This window comes from Rutidosis leptorrhynchoides, chromosome 4 (genome assembly GCF_046630445.1).
Source record: "Rutidosis leptorrhynchoides isolate AG116_Rl617_1_P2 chromosome 4, CSIRO_AGI_Rlap_v1, whole genome shotgun sequence".
Lineage (NCBI taxonomy): Eukaryota > Viridiplantae > Streptophyta > Magnoliopsida > Asterales > Asteraceae > Rutidosis > Rutidosis leptorrhynchoides.
The window spans coordinates 534780848-534790402 of NC_092336.1; positions in this window are offsets into that span (position 1 = coordinate 534780848).

Below are 9555 nucleotides of genomic sequence, written 5' to 3' on the forward strand. Positions count from 1 at the left end.
TCATTACGTCACTTTCCTTCACCCTCAACTGGTGATAACCGGATCGTAAATCGATCTTTGAGTAAACGCTCGATCCTTGTAGTTGATCAAAAAGATCATCAATTCTAGGAAGAGGATACTGATTCTTGATAGTCAATTTGTTGAGTTCACGGTAGTCGATACACATACGGAAGGATCCATCCTTCTTCTTCACAAACAGCACGGGTGCGCCCCAAGGCGAGAAACTTTGTTGAATAAATCCTCGATCAAGTAATTCTTTTAGTTGGCTTTGTAATTCTTGCATCTCGGAAGGTGCGAGTCTATAAGGTGCGCGAGCTACAGGTGCAGCTCCTGGCACTAAATCAATCTGAAACTCTACTGCTCTCTGCGGCGGCAATCCAGGCAATTCCTCTGGGAAGACATCGGAAAATTCGTTCACAATTCGAACGTCGTTCACGCTCTTCACCTCAGTTTCTACCGCTTTCACATGTGCTAGGACAGCAAAACGTCCATTCTTCATAATCTTTTGCGCTTTCACGCAACTAATGAGGTTCAGCTTCGAGGTACATCTCTCTCCGTAGATGATCAGTGGCTCACCGTTTCCTTGTGGTATACGAAGAGCTTTGTCTCCACAGATAATATCGGCCCTTATCTTGCTCAACCAATCCATACCAATGATCACGTCAAAACTTCCCAGTTTGATGGGTATCAAATCAATGTCGAAATCTGCACCAGCTATGTTGATAATAGCTCCTCGACTAATATGGTCAACTTTCTCAAGTTTACCATTGGCGACCTCGACAAGCATACTCTCTTTTAACGGGACTAATGACCAATTAATCTTATTGCAAAAATGTCTACATACATAACTTCTATCCGCACCAGTATTAAACAAGACAGAAGCTAAAAGATTGTTGATTTTGAATATACCTGTCACTAAGTCGGGGTTTTCGCGTGCGTCCCTTGCATTAACATTGAAAGCTCTAGCGCGCGGTGGTCCGCCATCTTTTCGCTTATTTGGACACGCATTTCTGAAAATGGCCATCTGCCCGCATTCATAGCACTTCTTCGGTTCATTGGTGTTCGGCTTCCCATTCAAAGTGGTGACCTTGCAGTCTTTTCCAACATGCCCAGACCGTTGGCACTTCTCGCAAACAACATTGCAATACCCAGTGTGGTGTTTGTAACACCTCTTGCATTGAGGTAGGGTTCCCTTGTAGTTCGGGTTTGATTTGGTGTTGTTTTTGGGGTTGGGGTTTCCACCGTTGTTGTTTCCTCTGAAACCCTCATGTCGTTTCTCCGGGTTCTGTTCATAGTTTCTTCCCCTGTTGTTGTTGTTGTTGTTGTGGTTATCCCATTTGCGCTTCTCACTAGTACCCGCTTCAGACTTAGTTTTCTCCGGTTCATCGATGGTTATCTGATTCATTAAAGTATGCGCCATGCGCATCGCCTCGGGAACATTTGGTGGTTTGGACGAGGTGACGTTTCCCTTAATGCTCTTAGGGAGTCCCCAGAAGTATCTCTCCATTCACTTAAATTCTGGGGTGACCATTGTCGGACACATCAGGGCTAGTTCCAAAAATCTCCTGTTGTAACCATCAAGGTCGTTCCCAACGGCCTTTAACTGCATGAATTCCATTTCCATCTTTTGGATTTCGATTCTCGGACAATACTCCTCAATCATGGCACATTTAAATTCTTCCCATGGCGTAGCATACGCCTCATCAATGCCTTGTGCCTGTGCCATTGTGTTCCACCACGTGAGCGCGCCGTCAGATAGCGTGCAAGAAGCAAATTTGGTTTTGTTGTCCTCTGAACAGTTGCTAACTCGGAATACTGATTCAAGTTTCTCGAACCATCTGGTGAGACCAACCGGTCCCTCGGTTCCACTGAAGTTATGTGGTTTACAGCTCTGGAATTCCTTGTAAGTACACCCATTTCAAACGGGTTGAATAACCGGTGGTGGTGGCGGTGGAGCTTGGGGTTGCATTTCCGCAATGGCTGCGGCTACACGTTCTTGGATCATCTCTTCAATTTGAGCAGCAGTAGGTGTGGATCGACCGTTAGCCATGGTGTTCTATACAAACATTTTGACACAAGTCAAAATCCAGCATTCAATATATAATAATATAGTATATAACAACCAACATGTAAACAGCACAACACATGTTAATTAAGTAACGCAAGTTGATACAAGTACCGCAAAACACCATACAGTAACGTAAATAGAACACTTGTGCAAAAAGTAACATCACAAAGTTTCCATTCATTAATAATAAGTTGCATACATCATGATAGATTCGTACAATACATAAGTGAAATATGAAACTACAACTAGATTACATCATGAAATCTAATACAAAAGGTCCTACGGTGAAGGTGGGTGTAGGATGTCTAAAACCTGAGCCAACTGCTCCTCGAGCTCAGTAACCCGAGCTCGGAGGATTCCCACCTCCCTCCTCAGTTCCTCGTTAGAGGGAGATGGTGGGGCAGATAGTGCAGGTGGTGCCGGTGGTGCAGACAGCACGAAACGGGGTGCAGACGTTCCGGCTCCAGAAATAGTCAGCACGTAACGGGGTGTCTTACGCACTTGTGGGTTGGCAGGGTACGGCACAAGCCGCTTACGAGCAGTAACCCTACGACGCCGACCAAATGCGTCAGTGAAGGCTCGTCCTCCGTTGATCCCCAGAATGATGGTACCGTCGAAGCGATACCGCTTCTTCGGCGGGGTGGAGGGTGGCTGAATAGGTATATCAGCAGGGTCCTCATCATCACTGGAGTCGTCTGAGGAAGAGTCATCTAATGAAGAATTGGCGGATGATGAGTCATCCGAATCATGTGGTGGCTGTAAGGGTGGCTGAACTGGCCGTCCGTGGGCGGCCATCATCTGTCTGTATCTGAATGGCAGAATCGGCACTAAACGTCCATTAGGAGCGTGTCGGCACGGCATGCGCATATGGTTACGGAATGGCCCTTCCCCGAACTCCGCGGGAATCACAACACCACCGATGCGGGGCTGTGGCTTCGAGGATTCGGGAGCAGACGGAGCTGGAATCTTCGTAGGGTCCACGTGTCCGTCAATAGTAGCCACTGGTGCAGGCGCCTGGCTGCTAGTCCCGGAAGACGAAGCGCCGGGGTCACTGGTGCGTATCGGGATCGGTGTGTCGGCAGCAGCAGGTGGGGTAGCTGAAGAGTCTAAACTGCCCACAACGATAGCAGGTGGAACATCCGACATCTGAACAAGGAAAAATAAATTTTCCATGTCAGTAAGTCATAAAGCAAGCACGTATTAGGCCAACAGTTTAAATCATGTATAACAATAAGTAGCATGGCAATAATAACGAATCGCACAGAAGTAGCATGCAATCGAAAGCAAGTAATATCATACAGTAGTGAAATCATGTAATATCATACGGCATATAGCAGTAAAAGTAAGCAGCAGCATGCAGTAAGTTCAGCGGAAACAAGTAAACTAGCAAGTTGTAGATTAGTCCTATTAGTGAATCCTACTCGGGTCGGTCTTAGACTCACTAATGCAACCTAATTCCCTACAACCAATGCTCTGATACTAAATGTGATGCCCCGTACAAAACCATCGTGTACGAATCATCAACAACAGGATCATTACAAGGTTAAGTACTATATGCTGTAATAAAAGAAGTTGCATTCACGATAAAAAGATGATGTCATAACCGACGTCAATTGTTTTACACCAACAGTATGCTTCTACGAATAGCAAGCATGAATAAATGTATGTGACCCTTAGGTCATTACAAAACATAGTTCAAAAGTATTAAAGTTTGAATGCAAGATAAACAGTTCATGCGGTGATAACACTAGAGCAGCGGGTGTCTACGGCAAGACTAGCACGACAGCGGAAGCAAATAACCTTAAGCATCTGAGAAAAACATGCTTAAAAACGTCAACACAAAGGTTGGTGAGCTATAGTTTAAGTACAACAGTATGTAAGGTAGGCCACGAGATTTCAGTGCTACAAAGAGCGTTTCAAAACAGTATGATAAAGTATATGTTAACCGTGGGCACTTGGTAACTAACTTAACGTTTATACCCCCTGAAAGTACACTTGTCAAGTGTGTATGTTTACGAAGTATTAAACACTCGTTAAATGCTAGCGCTACTAGCCCGAGTGGGGATGTCAAACCCTATGGATCCATATCTAAGATTCGCGTTCACCGGTTCAAAAACCAATGACTAAACGTTACCGAGCTAAAGGGAATGTTTCTGCCATTGTATAACCCACACATATATAAGTTTAAGTACTCGTGCCTAGTATGTAAAACATAAAATCCACATGTATTCTCAGTTCCCAAAATAAGTTAAAGTAAAAAGGGAATGCTATAACTCACAATGATAAAGTAGCGGTAAAGTATGACTCGGAAAGTAAGCAAGTAATGAAGGTTGTCCAAACGGGTCCTCAACCTAAGTCAAATAGTACTAAGTCAGTAAATCGTCCGAAAAGTTTTAAAAGTATGTAAATAAGGTCTTAAAGGTCATCATCATTCATCATCAAACAAAAGGTGTAAGGTAAGTTTCGTTTATGAAAGTAGTTTAAAACAAAGGCTGAGTTCAGTCAGTCACCACGACCTCTACCCTTACTGAATTAAGGTGAGACCAGTGGCCATGGCTCCGTATATGAGTCCTTTAAGTGTGGTAAAATTTACAGAAGCAAACTCGTCTTCATTTGACCGTGGCGACGGTCTAAGTGCGAGTAGGTCAGAAATTTCTGCACAACGTTAAAAGGACATAGTGACGATCGGAGAGCCATAAATCCTAAACCGTAACTCGGATTAAGACGAGTCCTATATGAAAAATTATCTACTCGAAAAGATATATCTGAAAATCAAGGTTACAGTAGCCCAGGTGTACTGGTCTGTTACAGAACCCAGAAAACAGTAGGCAGAAGACAGAAAACAGAAAAATAGAGCGTTCCGGTGGTCTTGGTGCTCGATGTTCATCATGGTTCTCATCCTTTATGCATATAGCTTTAAGTGTACAACTCATTGATGTGTTTACCTCACCTTGACCAAGTTTTGACCATTATAACTCTTGTGTAAGTCTAAGACATGAAGCACAACTCACTTAAGAGTTGTATGTAGTTTGATGAACCAAAGTTACATCAAAGTCTTAGGCTTGTCACATACATGAACTATAAAGTAATATTAAGCAAGTTTGACTTATCAAGACACTAGTGTAAGTCTAAGAGGTATATCACAACTCACTTAAGAGTTGTATGAAGTTTGATGAACCAAAGTTGCATCAAAGTCCTAGATTTAACACCTACATGAGTTGTAAAAGTAATATTAAGTTATGAACTTGAAAGTAGACTTATGTAAACAAGATCTTGAGTTGTAGAACATAGTTCTTAGTTAGATCTTGAAGATCTTAGACCCAAAAGTCTAGATCAAACATAAGTGTACAAAGTTATAATTAAAAAGTTTCATTTACATGTTCTTGAACTAGTAAAGTTAACTTTTAGTTCAAGAGAAATGAGATCAAGACTAACTTGTAGTACTTGACCAACAACAACCAAAATCACAAAATTAAAGTGCAAATAAATGAAGTAGTAAACTAAATAACAAGTAAAAGGTTCATGGTTGTTCATACTTTAAAGATTCAAACCAAAGTTTGATCTTTAGAAAGTAAACTTTAAAGTTTACTTCATGAACTTCAAGTATGATTTTAATCAACACATAAACTTACAATCTTTGAAACAACATATGTAGAACATAAACTAGTAAGTTTAGTTCTTGTGTGTTCTTGAAATTACAAGATAAAATGAAGAATCAAACTAGAAAGTTTGGTTCTTAGTAACTAGTAAAGAATAACAACAACAAGTAATTAATTAGCAAACATGAACAAGTATCAAACAACAAAGAATGATGATGATTATGGGTTGTTTGGTTTCGGTTTAGACAAGAGAAAAAGAGAAGAAGTTTGCTCATATTACTTACAAGTATTAGGGAGAAAAAGAGAGAAAGTTTGAGAGGTAAATGCAAGTAAAGAGTGTGTGTAGTGAATGGGAGAATGCAAGTGTATCAAGTAGTAAAAAAAAAAGTTTTGATCTCCCCATGTGGCCATATGGCTGACGGCCTGCACAAGAACAAGGGAGGGAGGGATTAATTCAATGGGTCTTTGCATGTAAAGCCTTAAAAGGTGGTTATTAAGGGTGCATGAATGGGGATAACAAGTAACTAACTAGTAACAAGATTCCTACAAGTAATTCTATCTAGTTAATCTCTAAATGTAATACTTACATAAGTAAATGGGATAACCAATCCTTGTAAGATGTAGGATGGGCTTATAAGCCCACATTCATGAGTCCATTACACTAATCATGCCCAAGTTCAAGTATTAACAATTTAATCCAATTAAAAGCCCAAGTAACTAACTAATCATCATAGTTAATTAAAATGATCAATAAAATCAATCATGAATGTAAATAATACTTGAAAATATTATTCGTGTAAGTTTCGCGTGTCACAAAGACGTTTCGGGCAATTAAAGTCAAGTACGGGAAATCGTGGCAACATGTAAATGTAATAACATACATTCGTTTTATCACAAGTATTAATAATAACAATTATTAATAAATAAACGTTGGAAAATCCAGGGTCGTTACATTTCATATCTAGTAATATTAATAATACTGATATTAATTTTAACAGGAATATTATTACAATAATGAAGTAATGATAATAATATTTGTATAACAACTATATTCTACCACATTTAATATATTAATATTACAATTTATTAACTATGTAAATAATTAATAATTATATAATATATTATATGATAATATTCATTGAATGTTTAATGTGCATGTATTATATATATTACAATATTTCAATATAATCTTAATTATAAATAGAAATCATATATAGATTTATATATATATACAACTATATATACAATTATATTCTAAATATTAAGTAGATAATTAATTATAATAATTAAACAATTAAACTCAAAGTAATAACATTATACATGTAATACTTTGATAACATTGACAAATTATATTTGAAACCGTTTATATCTAATATACTCTATGTATTCAAAATAACAAATTTTAATTAGTTAAAGTTATCCTTCATAGTAACTAAGTTACATAATAGTTCGTTAATATATTTAATATAATTATTTATTTATATTTACATTTCTGTATATTTATATTTACATTTCTGTTTACAATTATAGGTTCGTGAATAGTCGAAACTAGACAAAAGGTCAATTGAATATATGAACATATTTTCAAAGTTTTCGAGACTCAACATTACAGACTTTGCTTATCGTGTCGGAAACATATAAAGATTTAATTTAAATTTGGTCGAAAATTCCCGGGTCGTCACAATTCTACCGTTGCTACCTGCCATTATTTATCTGCTGTTTCTTTTCGTTATTTGCTGCAATTACCCAACTACTTTTCACTAATGGCTGACAACACCACACTACTCGAAGCCTTACAAGGTATTAAATTATAGTTGTAACAACAAGCACAACAACAAGAACAAAATACTTGAGTTCTTGAAGCAATCGCGAACCTGAATATTCAACCAAAGAACCAAGAAAGACAACCACAAAATTATCTTCCTATTGGAGATGATATTATAGATGACTCTTCATCACGTGAAGGGGAAGAAGTGGTTTTTGATAACTCAAATCGACAAGGAGATTGATTACTCAACATTAGAGTTGATATCCCAACTTTCTCTGGGTCACTATACATCAAAAGTTTCCTTAATTGTGTTTGTGAAACTGAAAAGTATTTTGATCGGTTTTCTTTGAGTGTATATACTGTTTCGTTTCTAAAAAACAAAATAATAATAGTAATAGTAATAGTAATAGTAATAGTAATAGTAATAGTAATAGTAATAGTAATAATAATAATAATAATAATAATAATAATAATAATAATAATAATAATAATAATAATAATAATAATAGCCACCTCTATTACTTATTTTTCTCTCTGTATGTATCATTTTCAATGGTTTTGTAATGATATAATGCGGAGTAATAATAATAATAATAATAATAATAATAATAATAATAATAATAATAATAATAATAATAATAATAATAATAATAATAATAATAATAATAATAAGTAAGTTAATGTTGCTCCGAATTGTTGTCGTCGGAGAACAGATCTGCAAAAGTCAAATTCGGCAGCGATGGTGACTCAATTTGGTGTTTACGGCAGCGGTGGTGGTGACTTGATTTGGTGAAGACAACAGCGGTGGTGACTCGATTTCGCAACACACAGCGGTGGTGGTATTTGGTTTTATAACTTTCTTATATTTTAGGTTAATGATAATGATAATGATTGAAATGATGAATCTGTGTCATGGATCTAAAAAAATTGAAGTTCATCTCCTATGCTGCTACTGCCTTTGATATTTGATTCTTATGTGATATTATTAAGAAGAGCTTATACATTGGGGAATAGAATGAAAATGGAGAGTGTGATTTTTAACATGATGATACACAGACAGAATGAGATTGGGGTGCTTAATCTCCATACTGTATTTATTTAGAATAGTTATTGGGGTGTCCACCAGGTGTTTGTTAAAAGTCCCCAGTGAGTTTTTCCTTGGCTTCTTGATTATAATTATATTGGTGTATGGGGATTTTGCATCTGTCATTTTAGCTATGCGCTTCAACTAAAGGTTGTGTGTAGCTATGTCGCATGCCGCTGTGAAGTTTCATTGTCCCTTTGTGGGTCTTAATGGCTGTCAAAATGGGAGTGGAAATGGGCTCGTTAGAAGTTCTCTTATCAAGCATCTTAGTGATCGTCATTGTGGTATCGATGCGCGGGATATCACTCGACATTCTCTTACTTCTAATTTGGGTTTTATACTGAGGCTGATGTTACTTTTAGGCGTATGGGTATTTGGTTATGTGGTGTTTTCTACAAAACACACACGGTACGTGCTAAGTGCCGTCATGGTAGGGGCCCAGATGTGCCGCCCCCCGATGAGGGAAATGGTGTTGTTCGTTTTGTGCTTCATAATTTTTCCAAGCCACTAGCTCCCTCTTCTCCTGCTCGACTTTGTATTGAGGATGGTTCGGTGCGTGATCATTACGATGGTTTTGACGTGGCTCTCCTTGATCGGTTGTTCTCTAAGGGGTTTCTCACGGTTAAGTCTATCCCTCCCAAGTGTCGTTTGGGGTTTTCTCGGGTTTTGAAAGGTGCTCTTGATAAGGTGATCTCTAAGCCTGATGACATTTCTAGTTGGGTCTCTTTGTTGGTGTTACCGCTTTGTACCCTTAAAACCTTTCGGCCACGGAGTAGTCGTGAGTCTAGGTCTTCGATAAAGCGTCGGCATCAGGAAGAGAATATTTCCCGTGCTATTTGCTCTTGGGGGACAGTGGGTGGATGTTTACAGCTTGTGAGGGAGTATTTGGCTGAGGATTCTCCTATGTTGTCAGTGGTTGATGATGAGGTCCTTGATTTGGAAGAGCGTAATATTAAGCAGTGTCGTAGGAAGATTTGTGATGGCCATTACACTGCTGTAGCTCGTGTTCTTTCTTCATCAGGCGTTGCTCCTTATA